The sequence below is a fragment of the Petromyzon marinus genome, chromosome 15 (genome assembly GCF_048934315.1).
Source record: "Petromyzon marinus isolate PM22_M1 ecotype Great Lakes invasive population chromosome 15, UKy_Petmar_22M1.pri1.0, whole genome shotgun sequence".
Lineage (NCBI taxonomy): Eukaryota > Metazoa > Chordata > Hyperoartia > Petromyzontiformes > Petromyzontidae > Petromyzon > Petromyzon marinus.
The window spans coordinates 495137-509739 of NC_133681.1; the positions used below are offsets into that span (position 1 = coordinate 495137).

General features: G+C 60.3%; 1 protein-coding gene across 5 annotated transcripts in view; it reads right to left on the reverse strand.

The window, feature by feature from the left end:
- GREB1L (GREB1 like retinoic acid receptor coactivator) overlaps positions 1-14603 on the reverse strand; it is an 89960-nt gene that overhangs the window by 39806 nt on the left and 35551 nt on the right. The window contains exon 1 of one of the 5 annotated variants that reach the window (XM_032954579.2): positions 11937-12138. The exons of 3 other annotated variants lie outside the window; for them this stretch is intronic. The gene's annotated coding sequence lies outside the window, so the exon portion shown is untranslated. Of the gene's footprint in view, positions 1-6210; positions 9943-11936; positions 12139-14603 lie in introns of those variants that run through there. One more of the 5 variants, XM_076067172.1, reaches the window with a different exon arrangement.

Sequence of the window (14603 nt, forward strand, 5' to 3'; positions counted from 1 at the left end):
AGGTCACGGCCCGAGGGCTGCGGGTTCATCGTGACAAAGCGGCGAACGACCGCGGCGGTCGACCACGGGGAAGGGAGCGATGGCACCGGCGGCGTAAGGAGCGCCTTGCAAGCCGGCAGCAGTGTGTGTGGTTCAGGCAACAGCAGCAGCACAGCGGCAGCAGCGCGGGAGAATGAGAGGAGGCAGCAACGAACAAAGGCAGGAACGGCAAAGATCCAAGTATCAAGCTGGAGATGGGTCAGCGCAGACTAAGATGGCACGAGCTGGTTAAAGTAAATACGCCCTCCATGAATCATTAAGCGCAAAGGTTGATCCGCCTGAGACCCACAATGAGACTTGCGGAGTCAGCAGGATTTTGTCAGCAAACACGAGCAGGTGACGAAGGGAAAGGAAAAAACCCCAAAGCATTTTCATAACATTTCTAAATAAACGCCGCCCGTGTTTATCTGCCTATGGAATTTCACGGCCGATCGAGTCATGGTTGCGAGCCACCCTTGACTGCGCGTTTGAGAGGAGCGGAGAGGAGCGGAGCCCACCGTCCCCTGCCTCCACGGCCATCGCCGCCGCCGCCTCCTCCTCCTCTCTGTGGGGTCGTCACCGCGCTCCGCGGGGGCAGGGAGAGGCGCTGGGGTGGGCGGGAGACCTGGAGGGGCGGGGGCGGCAGCGGCCACGTCGGTTTGACGCGGCGGCGCTGGCTGTGTTTGTGTGCGCTTGTGTCGTGACACCGCTTTCTGTTTACGTCTTAACTCCTCCCGCACAAGCAGAGACTCTCGCCGCGAGCGCCGCGTTCCCCACGACGTTTGGCGGGAGACCCCGACGTTCTCCGCCAGCTCCTGAACGTGCGCACGCCTCGCTCTGCCGTGGCGGCCACAGCCATTCTCGTCCGGTGCGGCGTTGATTTGCAAAAGCAAACATCACGGCCGTCAGTTCTGGCCAGAGCGAGAGTCCGGGCTGCCAGAGGCCTGGGAGGAACTTTACGGACCGCTGGCGTCGAGCCCTTCGCGGCGCTTCCTGCCTCAATCGCGCAATTTATCGGCTCAACTCGAACCGAGAGAGCCCTTCCCCCATCACTGCTGGCTTAGGTCATTTATTTAGCGCGGCGCAGTAAATGGGAGGGAATAGATGCCAAGTGGTTAGCACATTGACCTTTGAACCCAGCGGCACGAGTTTGATTCCCATCGACGGCTAACATCACTGGCAAGAGATATCCGACACGATCCTGGGCTCTTTCCCTTCACCATCCTGACGTGGTGATGTGTGGTCAAAAACCCAGATGACCGACACAGAATGGGAGGCCTGCATTCTGAAGAGGGTTAAGGAGAAGGTTGTAAATTATTTGACTAATCGAGTCATGTACGAGTGGTGGATGCGTAAAGTGTCCGCGTACCATCGTGCGTGCACACGTGCGTGCACATGCGAGTGTGCGTGCATGCGTATCTCGGCGTGTGCTTTAATCTGCGTAAGTGTGCGTGTGCATCTGCACGCAGGTGTGCAAGTGCGTTTCAGCCGCTTGTGTTTGGCTGGATAAACGGGTGCGGCACAGGCTGGAGAAGAGATGGATTGATGCGGAACGGGGGTATGTGAAGCTGGGTGGACTTGCCGTGGTGTCAAGATCGGCGTCTGTGGGGGAGGCTCGTGAAGGACGCGACTGACAACAGCGGAGGGTGGAGGAGCGACGCTCGCAACAACGAGCGAAGGAGATACAATGTAGCAAAGCCGCAGCGGGGAGCACAGTTGGTGCATCTGTCAGCCATCTCTGACAGTGAACCCATAACACCTGGGTCTGTCCTTTGACCGCCTGTCAGCGAGCCTTCGACACTTCATGTGGCTTCAAAGTACACCTAGCCTGGCACAAGCGCTGGAGTGACATCACTTGGTGGCGAATGGCGGCTGTTGTTGTGTTTGAGCGTGCTTGCGTACGTGCTTGGGGAGAGGGCATTGTATACCGGGGGGAGGGCAGCGGGGATGCGAGTCGCGAGGAGAGGGGATTGGGGAGAAGGGGGAGGGGTAGATGGAGGGAGGGGAGGGGCCCTTGAAGAGCGCCGTAGAAAAGCCGAGAGCGGGATTGGGATGGTGCGAGGCTGAGTGAACGCTCGCACTACTTCTCCGACTTTCCACATTCACGTGCCGGGGACAGCAGCGTTACGGCTGCTGCTCTGTACGTTTCGACTGCTACCACATTCTGCAGTGGAGGCACGGCAGTGGAATAACCCCTGCAGCTGGCCGTTGGCATGGCCCATTCGCAATCCAGCGACCGCACTGATTAATACTGCAGGTTTATTGACCGTAATAATACATGCCAGAGAAGAGCATTGTGTGCTGGCAAATTCGAAATTACACCGCAAAATACTACTACTGGCAAACTCTTTGCCCCAGGTCACTGTTGCAAATGAGACTCCTACCCTGGTCTCCCGAGTTCTCACGTGGTTGAACAAAATTGACTTGATTTAGCCACGGCCTGAAATCGAACTCAGGTCGCTGAGTTCATAGCGCAGTGCGCTAAACCACTGCCCCGCGGCTCCTACTTCAGTACAGAGTGGATGTGGGGCCACTCCCCCTCGCCAGGCCGCAGGGGAAACCGTGAATGACCTTATCCGCTACACAGGGACACGGAATTTCCATCGCTGGTTGGTGGTTGACGGTGGAGACGTGCGAGACGCGTGCCGGGCCAATTCTCGTTTGGGCAGCGGCCGCTCTGACGTCCGAGTTTGCGTGCGGGTGCCGCAGGACCTCGCCGAGCGCCGGGGCTCTCTCCCCGGAGGATCCCGCCTCGATGGGAAGCGCAGCCTTCGCTGTCCACGACCGCGGCCGAGCGCGCGGTGGTTTGAAAGGGAGGGCGGCCTCCGCCGTCAACGTCGAAGCCCGGCCGGCGCCCGCACGCGGGACAGCCCGTGGCAACGCAGCGATCGGTCGTGACGCCGCCGAAACGGTGACGCCGTGATCGTTCGCGGGACGCTCACCGTCGCGCGTCCCGGTCGCGTCGCGCACTCGGCTCATCTGCGCGCAGCAGTCACGGCAGCTGCTTTGGGACCGCACGCTCTCTCTATTTATAGCCACGAGAGACTTCCAAGTTACTGGCCAAACGGAATGAGACGGCGGCGCAAGTGGCCGCACGCACGCAACCGCCGGCTCTCGCTCGCTCGTCGGGGCCAAGGCTGGAGCCACGGGCGCTCGGGGGCGGGGTCACTGCGGGGGTCGCGGGGTCATGGCGGTGTAACGGGCGCCACCGATTCGCGGCGACGGCGTGGCAGAAGTAAAACGATGCGAAGCGCGGCGCCCGGGGTGGGGCCCAATCGGCGGCACGGCAAAGCACCTCCTGAAACTCTACGGCCACGCCACAGAGTCGCTTAACCTCCACGGGTGTCTGCCCAGCCAGAGGCGGCCTCCTGCTCTCGCGCTGGAGGCCGACGGATGGGGCAGGGGGGCCCAGGATTGACTTCAACCGGAGACCTGGGCAAAGGAGATAAAATCTGACCTAAACACAACGCTCGTCTTTTAATAGCCAATAGCAACAAGGGCTTGCCGCTTTATTGGGGCGGTGAGGGCACGTGGAGGCGGGGCGCGGCGGGGGGCGCTGCGGTGCGGCCGTGGTGTGGCGGCGCGGCGGTTGGAGCGGCGTCGCATTTCCCACCGCCTGCGAACTCCCTCTCCTCCTCTCCGCCCGTGACGCCCACGAATCGCCGCGGCCGCCACCGCCCAGATGCCTGGGATAATTTCGTTCGCCGGATTCAGCCCTGGGTGGCGCTCTGCAGCCACGATGTGTGGGAGTGTGGCGTGCGTGGCGCAGAGGAAGGAGGGAGCAAGGGGGTTGAGAGGAGGGAGGGATCTGTAGGTCGGGGCTAGGGGCCACATCTCCCGGCTATGAGCCGATTGTCATCTCTCAGCGCCCACGGGATGAGCCAAACCACGGCTGTGGGGAACAGATAAGCACTGCCCTCGTCCTGCTGGGTCCCACGTCCATCGAGTGTCGTTCTAAGGCGGGACGTGACACGGTGAATGACACGGTGAGTGACACTGTTAAAACATTACTGTGCCTCGCCACTCAAAATCACTACGGGTTATGAAATGTTGGTGCTCTCACAAGGGAGGTTGATGATCAAATAATCTCACAATTTTACGAATGCCACACCATGGACCATGCTAGGTAAGTTGACTCTCGGACTCCTCTACTCTACGCTGTTGCTGCAGGGCGACTGCCTCCAACGGCCCAGTAGCAGTGTCCTTCACGAGCCTCCTCCACAGAGAACGATCTTGACACCGCTGGTACCAGTGATTGACAAGTCCGTTCAGCTCCACATCCTCCTGTACCGCATCAGTCCATCTCTTCTCTAGCCCGTGCTACGCCCGATTAGCCCCCACAGATCGCACACACCAACACGTCTGTATAGGCAGATATGCACACACTGGTACAGCCTCCATGAACTGTCAGGACAAGTGCTGTTAGCGAACATCTATTAAGGCTGGCAAGGCACATAAAGGGGCTTTGGGGCTAGCACCACACATTTGTCTCCACACTGCTGGAGAACACCACACCAGTTACTTGTTTAAAGCTCAGCCCATCTGAAAAAGGCTTGAGACCAATTCAAATTATAATCACCACCGATGATAGCCACAGGCTGCTGACCACTTCACCACCGCTCCCCGTGCACGCACGCAGGCGGCACACGCACGCACAGTCGCACACGTTCGGCAATGAGGACTCGAGGAGAGTCACAGCCCACAGGTTGGAGGAACAGGAGGAGGAGAGGCCTAAACTCCAGAGTGAGAAGGACGGTGACGGCGATCCGATTGCCGAAGCACATTTCCTGTTGCATCGTCCTTCCTGTTGCAACTTGCAACTGCACGACCACAGGCTGCTGCAGATCAATCTGTGAAATGTGTACCGCTAAAATGCTGGTGCACGGTGCAACCTGCTGCAACTCATTGCATGCTGCTGCTGCTGCCTGATGCAATAAAGCAGCTTCTGGCTGCTTCCTGCTGTTTACTTCTGGACCACAAATTCTATTGCATTCTGCCGTCTGATCTACAATGCTGCCTGATGCATGCTACGGCCTCCTGCTGCTAATGTTACTTCCTGCTGCTACTGCATATTGATGTGCACTCCTGCAAGATATCATTTACTGTGTGATGCATGCTTCTTGCTGGTGCTACTACTGCCACTACTGCTGCTGCTACAACTCATACCACGACTTGCACAGCTGCTACTACTGGAGCAGCTGTTACTACTGATGTACTGCTGCTACTATCCCTGCTACAACTGCTACTACTATTGCAGCTGCTCTTCCTGCTGCTGGTGCTGCAGCTGCTACTACTGCCGCTGCTACGACTGCTGTTACTGCGGGCTGCCCTTCCTGCTGCTAGAGCTGCTGCAGGTGCTGCAGTCCCCGTGCACGACGACAGGGAGGTCCTCTGGGCCTCTGCTGCGCGCGGCCGCACAGATGTCACAAAGGCCAACGAGATAAGCGGCTCCGGCCCAAAGTTAATTAGATCGGCTGCTAAGCCATGGATTAAGTCAGGCAGAATGCCACAAAGTGGACCCCCCACCCCACCGCCCCCCTCCCCAAAGGATTTTTAAAAATGTCTTTTTTGAAAGCCCAATGGCAAACACGCATTTGTCAGAGCAGAGGAAGACTCAATGACGCGGCGGTGTCAGCGGCGGTGGCGGCTTGTGTGGGCGAGGGCGCGGTGACCGCGCCGGACAAATGTGGCCAATGAATTCATTCCTCATCAGATGTTTTGCGGGTCGCTGGTTAGACTGCAGTAGGTGGCATGTGACTAGAAGCGGCTACAGCCGTAGCGAGTGGAACGCTGGATGTAGTGTACCTGGCACGGTAATGTTGTGCGGGTCGCCGGTAGAGACTGAAGTAGTTTGCAGGTGATTTGGTGATTGCTGCTGCCGCTGCTACGTTGGCAGTGTTGCACAAAAACAACAACAAAAACGAATAGGCGACGTTTCGGGCAATGTCCCTTTTTCACAGCACAGAGGCAGTGTTATCGACGTACACTCCTGGAGCCAATGTGGGAATTCAGCCAATCACACGCCTCGCTTTCCTGCCCGTGACCTCACCTATGCTGAAGCCCAGCACAGGTGCATTCACGTGAGCGCCAGTTGTTTAATGGTTGCGTCGAGCTAGCAATTATTCGCGATTTACACATACGGCACTCGAATAATACGCTAATGTGATATTGAGGCCGGAGCAGAGAACTTACGAAAGCACAAAAACTGGACGAGGTGAAGCCGGATCGTGAGGAGCCATGGAAGCACTGGCCCCGGCTCGAGCTCCCTCCGTCCGATATGGAGCGGCTTCTTCGTGTCGCCCGTACATCTATAATCCTTCCGCGGCTTCCCTCCTTCTCAGGGCCTTGACCTCCGGGAACCGCACAACCACCGTGACCGCGACACGATCCCGCGACACGATCCCACGACACGATCCCGCGCCTCGCCCGCACCTCGCCCGTGCCTCGCCTGGCCCTCTCCTGTCAAGCCTTTCCCGCCGCGTCGCATCCTCCTCCTCGCCACCCTCCGCCAAGGCCCTGCCAAGGCCCTGCCCGGCGCCTGCCACAGAGCGCCGTTGGCACTTTCAATCATTAACCTCGCAGGGGGGCCAACAGAAGGCTCGCGCAATCCATCACCGGCGCGTTGGCAGAGCCCTCGTAGCGAAAAAACGTCAAGATCAACAAAGAGCCTCCGAGTGGCCAAGACGGATCGCTCAGGAAGTGGTGCCGCCCGGCCTTTGTGCGCGAGCCACTTGTGTCCACTTAGCATCACAAAGAGAGCCGGGCCCAGGCGGTAGGGCTTAAGTAAGAGAGGGAGACCGGGGAGATTGGGGGGCCTGCGGGCACAGGGGTGGGATGGCTCGTGCCCCACCCCCTGTCCCCGCGCCCCCCCCCAGCCCGTTGCCACCTCTGCTGAACACCGGAGGCAGCGCCCAATGACGACGGCGGTGACGATGGTGGTGACGATGGTGGTTGCGACGGTGCACCTTTACTCCGAGGTCATGTGCAGCAGCAGCAACAGCGGGGTAGGGCACCTGGGCTGGTGAGAGCCCAGGGCTGCTTCAGATATTTGTCACCGCTGTTGGTTGTGAGCAGGAATCGAACTCGGATCGACGGGTTCGTAGCTCGGTGCACGAACCGCTGTACCCCCACACCACCTCCACCACAACCAAAAACAAAGATCCCCCGTGTAGCCTTTAACAGACTTTTGGGGCGATATGGTTAGCGAGCACCTAATAAAATCTACAGAGACAAAGATCCCCCGTGTAGCCTTAATAGACTGTTGGGGCAGGTGCAGTAAAATGACCGCCAATTAAGGCTTAAACAGCACACGAGGAGGTGTGTGGCCATCACCACGCCCGGCCGCCTTTGTCTCCCTAGTAACGATGTTTACACATCGCACCAGGTACTCATTTGAGGCCGAGTCTCACACACACACACAGAGCCACAAATACGATCACGTGGACACGGATCGCTCGTCCGCTCTGAAAGACGTGGCCTGCACGACAGGATCAGGGCGGCTGCTCACCGTGCTCGGCCAAGGAGGCCGGTGACACGCGGCGATCTTTCGATCGCTCCGTGCGTGCGTTGCCTGTTTGCACGAGAGTGCAAACAGAACCCCTTTGAAACAACAAATCAATACAAATTAAACATTAAGACATCCAAATGCTCAAGCCAATTTACACGCAGCCTTTTCTCTTACGCCTGTTGTCCTTCCTCGCACCTCCAATTTGAACGGTTGGCTACGTACGGTGCGAAAGAAGTTCAACATACACATAGTTCAGCATACATAACGGTTTGTTTGAGACGTCCATGATCAAATAATCCGCGATCAACTCGAGACGTCGGCATTCTGATATCGCGTTCTAAATATAAGCACCAACACCGGGAGCTTTGCCCTCGTGGCGATGCGGCCCACACCCCGAACAATCGCATCTGCTCGGAACCAAATCTCTCCCCTCGCCCCTGTGGTTTCTCACCGCCTACCGCACCCGCCGCTCGGCTAACGTTGGCCGCGTACGCTGAACATCTCTGCTGGCCCCCCCGACCGAGAGGAGCCACAGCCGCGCCGGCTTTTGCGCTGCTTCAACCTTCGTGGCTTCGACTTTAAATCGGCACGCCGCTTCACCTCTACACCGCGTCGCCACGGGCCGCGTACCGAGCGTTTTACCTCCGGTTGTCATCCCACCAGCACGTCCACCACTTTGTTTTTGTCAACTCGAGTTGGCCCAGGAAATTTGGGCTGCAGCCCGAATTCCCTGGTCTCGTTTCAACGAGACCAGGGATTCCAATCGTCATAAATCAGGCTGAGCAGAAACCAAGCATGTGTCAATCAAAGACGTGGATAAATTATGTTCACACTAAACTCGTAGTGTTTAACGTTCGGCCATGTCAGCGAAGTGGTCTTGATATTTACTGTGCGAGTGTTGCGGGGGAGCCTTACTTGGAAGTGTTTCCGAGCAAGCCATGCCCCATTGCACGTGATAATTTGAGTAGCTCGGAATATCACGGAATGCTAATTTCGTTTCACCAAATCGAGTCCTGGAAGAAATCCGACCAACTCAGGGCAACTCGAGGTCAAAGTGACCCGGGTCTTACTGGAGGAGATACATTTTATTTGGCCCCCCATGAAAACTTGGCGCGAAGGGGAAACACCGTGACCGCGGTCCAGCGGCCGGCAGCGAGACTCCACGACAGGGCGGCACGTGCGGGCAAACTTGTCGGCGCACCCCACGCGCATCGGACACAGGCGCAGCAGGCGTTCCCTCGGCAGATACGCCCACGACGTGGCGGCGCGGCAAGCGGGGCCGTCCGGGGGTTCAGGGGTCACGGAGGATTCCAGTCGCAGGGATCAAGCGGGGAGAAAATGCGGACCGGTAGCCCGAAGCAGAGAAACGATGACGCCCCGTGCCCTGCCGGTGCCCTGCCGGTGCCCGGGCGCAAGCGAAAGAGCGGCGTCCGTAGCGAACGACGATCAAGGCTCTGAACGACACGGTCCCAGTCGGCGCTCGAGCGGCTCCGGTCACCGCGCCCTCGGGGGCCGCTCCGAGCTACGTGACGCGCTACGCGATACGAAATTAAGCAACGTAATATAACGCTGGCGGAAAGACGTGGGAAGTGGCGGAGATGCGGGATCGTAGCAGAGATCGTAGCGGGGGTCGCAGCGGGGATCGAGGCTTGGGGGGGGAGACGGGGCGTCGCGTGTGCACCGCGCGGGCGGCACCGGACGCCGCCATCGGCGTGACTCGGGGCGTGCGTCAAATTTACTGGCAGAGAGCACGGTTTCGCCGTGACACGACCGTAAGCCGAGCCCCGTCGCGTGGAATTAGCGAGACGCCGCTGCCGCCACCGCCGCTCGTGTGGGATCACCGCACAATCTCTCCGGCTCCCACAAATCCCGGCGAGCGCATTTCAGAGAATTTCAGAAAACGGCTCAGAGAAAAAATACAAATCCCTCGACAAAGAAGTATTTTTCTGCGGCATAACGGCCGGCACACAGAGGTCGCCCCCTCCACCGTACACGGCGACCGAGGCTCCGAACCGATCCGCGAGCGCCGCCCCGCCGTGCGTTCTCTACACGGGGCAGAAACCCGGCACGCCACGTCCAGTAAACCTTTCGGCGTCGGCCGTGGCCGTCGCGACAGGCGGCGTGCGGACGAATCAAAAAAGCGGCGGCGAACATCGGCATCGCGAGCGCCGCAATGCCGCTAAGCGTCGCGGCCGCCGGGGCCCACGGTTCTCGGCCGGAGCCGAGGCACGCGGAGAAGCGCCGCGAGGGCGCGGTGGTACCCCGGCTGGCGCGGCGGCAGAGCCGCCAATGGGAACGTTCCCGCGGATCGCGCGGTGGAGTGGTGGAGCGGCTCGGCGGCGCACTTGAGGCGCAGGTGACGTGGCTCGCGAGCGATGCGAGAGAGAGCGCTCGCAGCGGCGGCTGCGGCCAGGGGTCACGGTGACCTGTTGGCAGCCACCACCTCCCTCCACCAGCCCCGGTTTTCAACCTCCGCCCCCCCCATCCCCCCACCCACCGCACAATGTGGCCGTGACGCAGGAATGCGATGTGCAGTGGCACCGTGTACTCAGAGGAACGGGAAGGTGAGCGGGAGAGAGTCGGAGAGAGTGGGAGATGGTGAGTGGGAGAGAGCGGGAGAGAGCGGGAGAGAGCGGGAGAGAGCGGGAGAGAGCGGGAGAGAGCGGGAGATGGCGAGAGATGGTGAGTGGGAGAGAGCGGGAGACAGCAGGAGAGAGCAGGAGAGAGCGGGAGAGAGCGGGAGATGGCGATAGATGGTGAGTGGGAGAGAGCGGGAGACAGCAGGAGAGAGCGGGAGATGGCCAAAGATGGTGAGTGGGAGACAGCGGGAGAGAGCGGGAGAGAGCGGGAGAGAGCGGGAGATGGTGAGTGGGAGAGAGCGGGAGAGGGCAGGAGAGAGCGGGAGAGAGCGGGAGATGGCGAGAGATGGTGAGTGGGAGAGAACGGGAGACAGCAGGAGAGAGCGGGAGAGAGCCGGAGATGGCCAGAGATGGTGAGTGGGAGAGTATGGGAGAGAGCGGGAGACAGCGGGAGAGAGCGGGAGAGAGCGGGAGAGAGCGGGAGAGAGCGGGAGATGGCGAGAGATGTTGAGTGGGAGAGTATGGGAGAGAGCGGGAGAGAGCGGGAGATGGTGAGTGGGAGAGAACGGGAGACAGCAGGAGAGAGCGGGGGAGAGCGAGAGATGGCGAGAGATGTTGAGTGGGAGAGTATGGGAGAGAGCGGGAGATGGTGAGTGGGAGAGTATGGGAGAGAGCGGGAGATGGTGAGTGGAAATGAGCGGGAGAGAGCGAGAGATGGTAAATGGGAGAAAGTGGGTGAGAGAGAGTGGGAGACGATAAGTGGGAGAGAGAGAGCGGGAGAGAGTGGGAGAAGGTGAGTGGGAGAGGGAGAGAGTGGAAGAGACAGAGAGAGGGAGAGAGGAGAGACGGTGAATGCGAGACAGTGGGAGAGAGTGGGAGACGCTAAGTGGGAGAGAGCGAGACATGGTGAGTGGGAGAGAGTGAGAGAGAGAGAGGGAGAGAGGAGGAGAGAGGGAGAGATGGTAAATGGGAGAGAGTGGGTGAGAGTGAGAGATGGTGAGTGGGAGAGAGAGAGCGGGAGAGGGTGAGAGATGGTGAGTCGGAGAGAGGGGCCTGCAGCTGCTGGATGTTGTTGTTGACGCTCGGGCATCCCTCATGATGAGGGAGACGCGACGCGCGACACGACAGAGGATTCACACGCACAGCGAGCGCCGCAGGGGGCACGGCCCACTCACAGCGCTCACCCACTCAGCCTGCTTCCACCTCACCCTTCCCTCCCTCCATTGCTGCCTCGCTTGCTCTCCTGCTTCCTCTTTCTGCTCCCTCCTTTGTTCTTTGCATTGCCAGCCCCCGCTCTCTCCCCCGCTGCCTCCCTCCCTCCTTCCCTCCTGCACCGCGCTCTCCCTCCCTTCCCTCCTGCTTCCTCACTCGCTCCATCTCTCTGTTCTCCCCATCTCCCCGCTCTCTCCCCATCTCCCTGCTCTCTCCCCATCTCCCCGCTCTCTCCCCATCTCCCCGCTGTCTCCCCATCTCCCCGCTCTCTCCCCATCTCCCCGCTCTCTCCCCATCTCCCCGCTCTCTCCCCATCTCCCCGCTCTCTCCCCATCTCCCCGCTCTCTCCCCATCTCCCCGCTCTCTCCCCATCTCCCCGCTGTCTCCCCATCTCCCCGCTCTCTCCCCATCTCCCCGCTCTCTCCCCATCTCCCTGCTCTCTCCCCATCTCCCCGCTCTCTCCCCATCTCCCCGCTCTCTCCCCATCTCCCCATCTCCCCGCTCTCTCCCCATCTCCCCATCTCCCCGCTCTCCCCCCATCTCCCCGCTCACTCTCTGTGTTCATCTCCCTGCGTCTCCCAACCTGTAACGCAAACACCGACCCATCTCAAGACATTTACCGCTTGTAAACGCCGTGGCACCGGATGAGGAGCCAGCAGATCTTTATGAGGTTAGCATCAACGTGAGAAGGCTCTGTCACCACGCGGACGCAGTGGGAACGTAACCGTTCAGCGTCCCCCACGTCCCAGCGTCTTATCGCTCCGTCCGCACACCCCGTCGTTCGCACTCCGCGTTCTCGCGTCGTTCCCGTTCCTCCGAAGAACGGGAACGTACCCGTGGCCCTCCTCCCCCGCTCCCCCCCCCATCCACCTCCCACCCCCATCCACCCCCATCTACCCGCCACCCCCATCCTCACAGCCATTTTCACGAGCCCCCACCCCTTGTTTTATTTTCCCAAATCCCGCACCCTCCACCTCCCCCCACCTTCTATCCCCATGCCCCGCACCCACTCCCCCTGAGTGCCCACACCCAACCCCGCGCCCCCCACCCTCGCCCCTTCCACACGACCAATATTGACTCATGTAACGGGTCTGGGCTGCCAGGGCAGCCTGACCTGGCTTAATCGCTCCTCGGGTGTTATAACACAGCGTCACAGCGTCACGCACGCTGCTGCCTGCCACCGCCCCCCAGCGCCACCGCCCCCCACCCAGCGCCACCGCCCCCCACCCAGCGCCATCGCCACTCAGCGCCACCGTCCCCCAGGGCCACCGCCCCCCACCCAGCGCCACCGTCCCCCAGGGCCACCGCCCCCCAGGGCCACCGCCCCCCACCCAGCGCCACCGTCCCCCAGCGCCACCGCCACTCAGCGCCACCGCCCCCCACCCAGCGCCACCGTCCCCCAGGGCCACCGCCCCCCACCCAGCGCCATCGCCACTCAGCGCCACCGTCCCCCAGGGCCACCGCCCCCCAGGGCCACCGCCCCCCAGGGCCACCGCCCCCCACCCAGCGCCACCGTCCCCCAGCGCCACCGCCACTCAGCGCCACCGCCCCCCAGGGCCACCGCCCCCCACCCAGCGCCACCGTCCCCCAGCGCCACCGCCACCCAGGGCCACCGCCCCCCAGGGCCACCGCCCCCCACCCAGCGCCACCGTCCCCCAGGGCCACCGCCCCCCACCCAGCGCCACCGTCCCCCAGGGCCACCGCCCCCCAGGGCCACCGCCCCCAGGGCCACCGCCCGCCACCCAGCGCCACCATCCCCCAGCGCCACCGCCACTCAGCGCCACCGTCCCCCAGGGCCACCGCCCCCCACCCAGCGCCACCGTCCCCCAGCGCCACCGCCACTCAGCGCCACCGTCCCCCAGGGCCACCGCCCCCCACCCAGCGCCACCGCCCCCCCACCCAGCGCCACCGCCCCCCAGCGCCACCGCCCCCCAGCGCCACCGCCCCCCAGGGCCACCGCCCCCCACCCAGCGCCACTGTCCCCCAGCGCCACCGCCCCCCAGCGCCACCGCCCCCCAGAACCACATTCACCACAACTGCAATGAGGAAGACGACGATGATAACGATAACACAATGAAGATGTCACAATGACAACACAATGGCGATGTGAGCATCTTGGCTTTGAAATAGGGTCACGATCCGAAACGACGCGCGACCGCTCGGTACGCTTCCTTTACCAGGTGGTGCTTCCTTTGCCAACAGGGAAAGGAAATATGGGGGTGGTATTTTTTAAAATCTGTAACTCATCAGCACCGCGTGGCTGACGGCAGAAATGACCCCACAAAGGGGACCCTGTGTGACGGGGGGGGACAGGGACCCGAGGGCACAGAGGCAGCCCCCCAACACCCCACGCAATGGGGCCCACATGCCCCCCCCCCGCCCCAGCCGGGGTTAAACATAAACCAGGCTTTCGAGCAAACAGAGAGCAGCGGTAAAGCTTCGTGTCCGTGTGGGTGTGCGCGTCAGCGACGCAGTGTCGTGTGTGCGTGTGCGTTCACCAGTACCTGCTACCCGAATTCGATTCCCGCTCACAGCCAACGCCATTGACAATGATCTGAACCGGTCTTGGGCCTCCCCGAGGTCGACTCACCCTCAAATGAGCACCTGGTGCGGTGTGTAAACATCGCCACTTGGGAGACAAAGCCGGCCGGGTGTGGTCCTGGCCACCGACTCCGTCGTGTGCCGTGCCGGTCTCAATAGGTGCTCGCTAACATCACTTGCCCCAACAGTCCGTTACAATTTTGATATAAAGCTTTCATGACTGCAGGGATTCATATTCATGGTTCTTTCGGTAAAGTCACGTAGAAGGGAAACAATTAAATAATTAAAATATAAAACAATAAAATTCTCACGACGTTTCGACTGCAATACAAACAATCATCAGGTGTGAAAACCACAGCAAGAAAATTTGAAAAAAGTGGCAGTTATTGTTAACGTTAGCACCACGGAGAGCGATTTGGCAGTTTGTTCAGATGGACGAGTCCATCTATGTTCGGAAAAGAGGAGGGGGGAGACGAAAATAATGGATGCGGTCTGAAAGCCACCATAAGCGTGAACAATCAATTAAGACCTGAAATGGTTTATCAAATCATTCCAATGATTGCTAAACCAGAATCCATCTTCTCGGTTGAAATTGTCTCTGTGTTTATATATGTGGATAGCCTCATGAACGAATCTCTCATGGTAGCCAAATGGCTTGCAAAGAAACTCTGTCTTGGAGAAGTCAATGTCATGTGAGCCTACTGAATTATAACAGTGATCTGCCACGGCCGAGGTGTTGGTCCTAC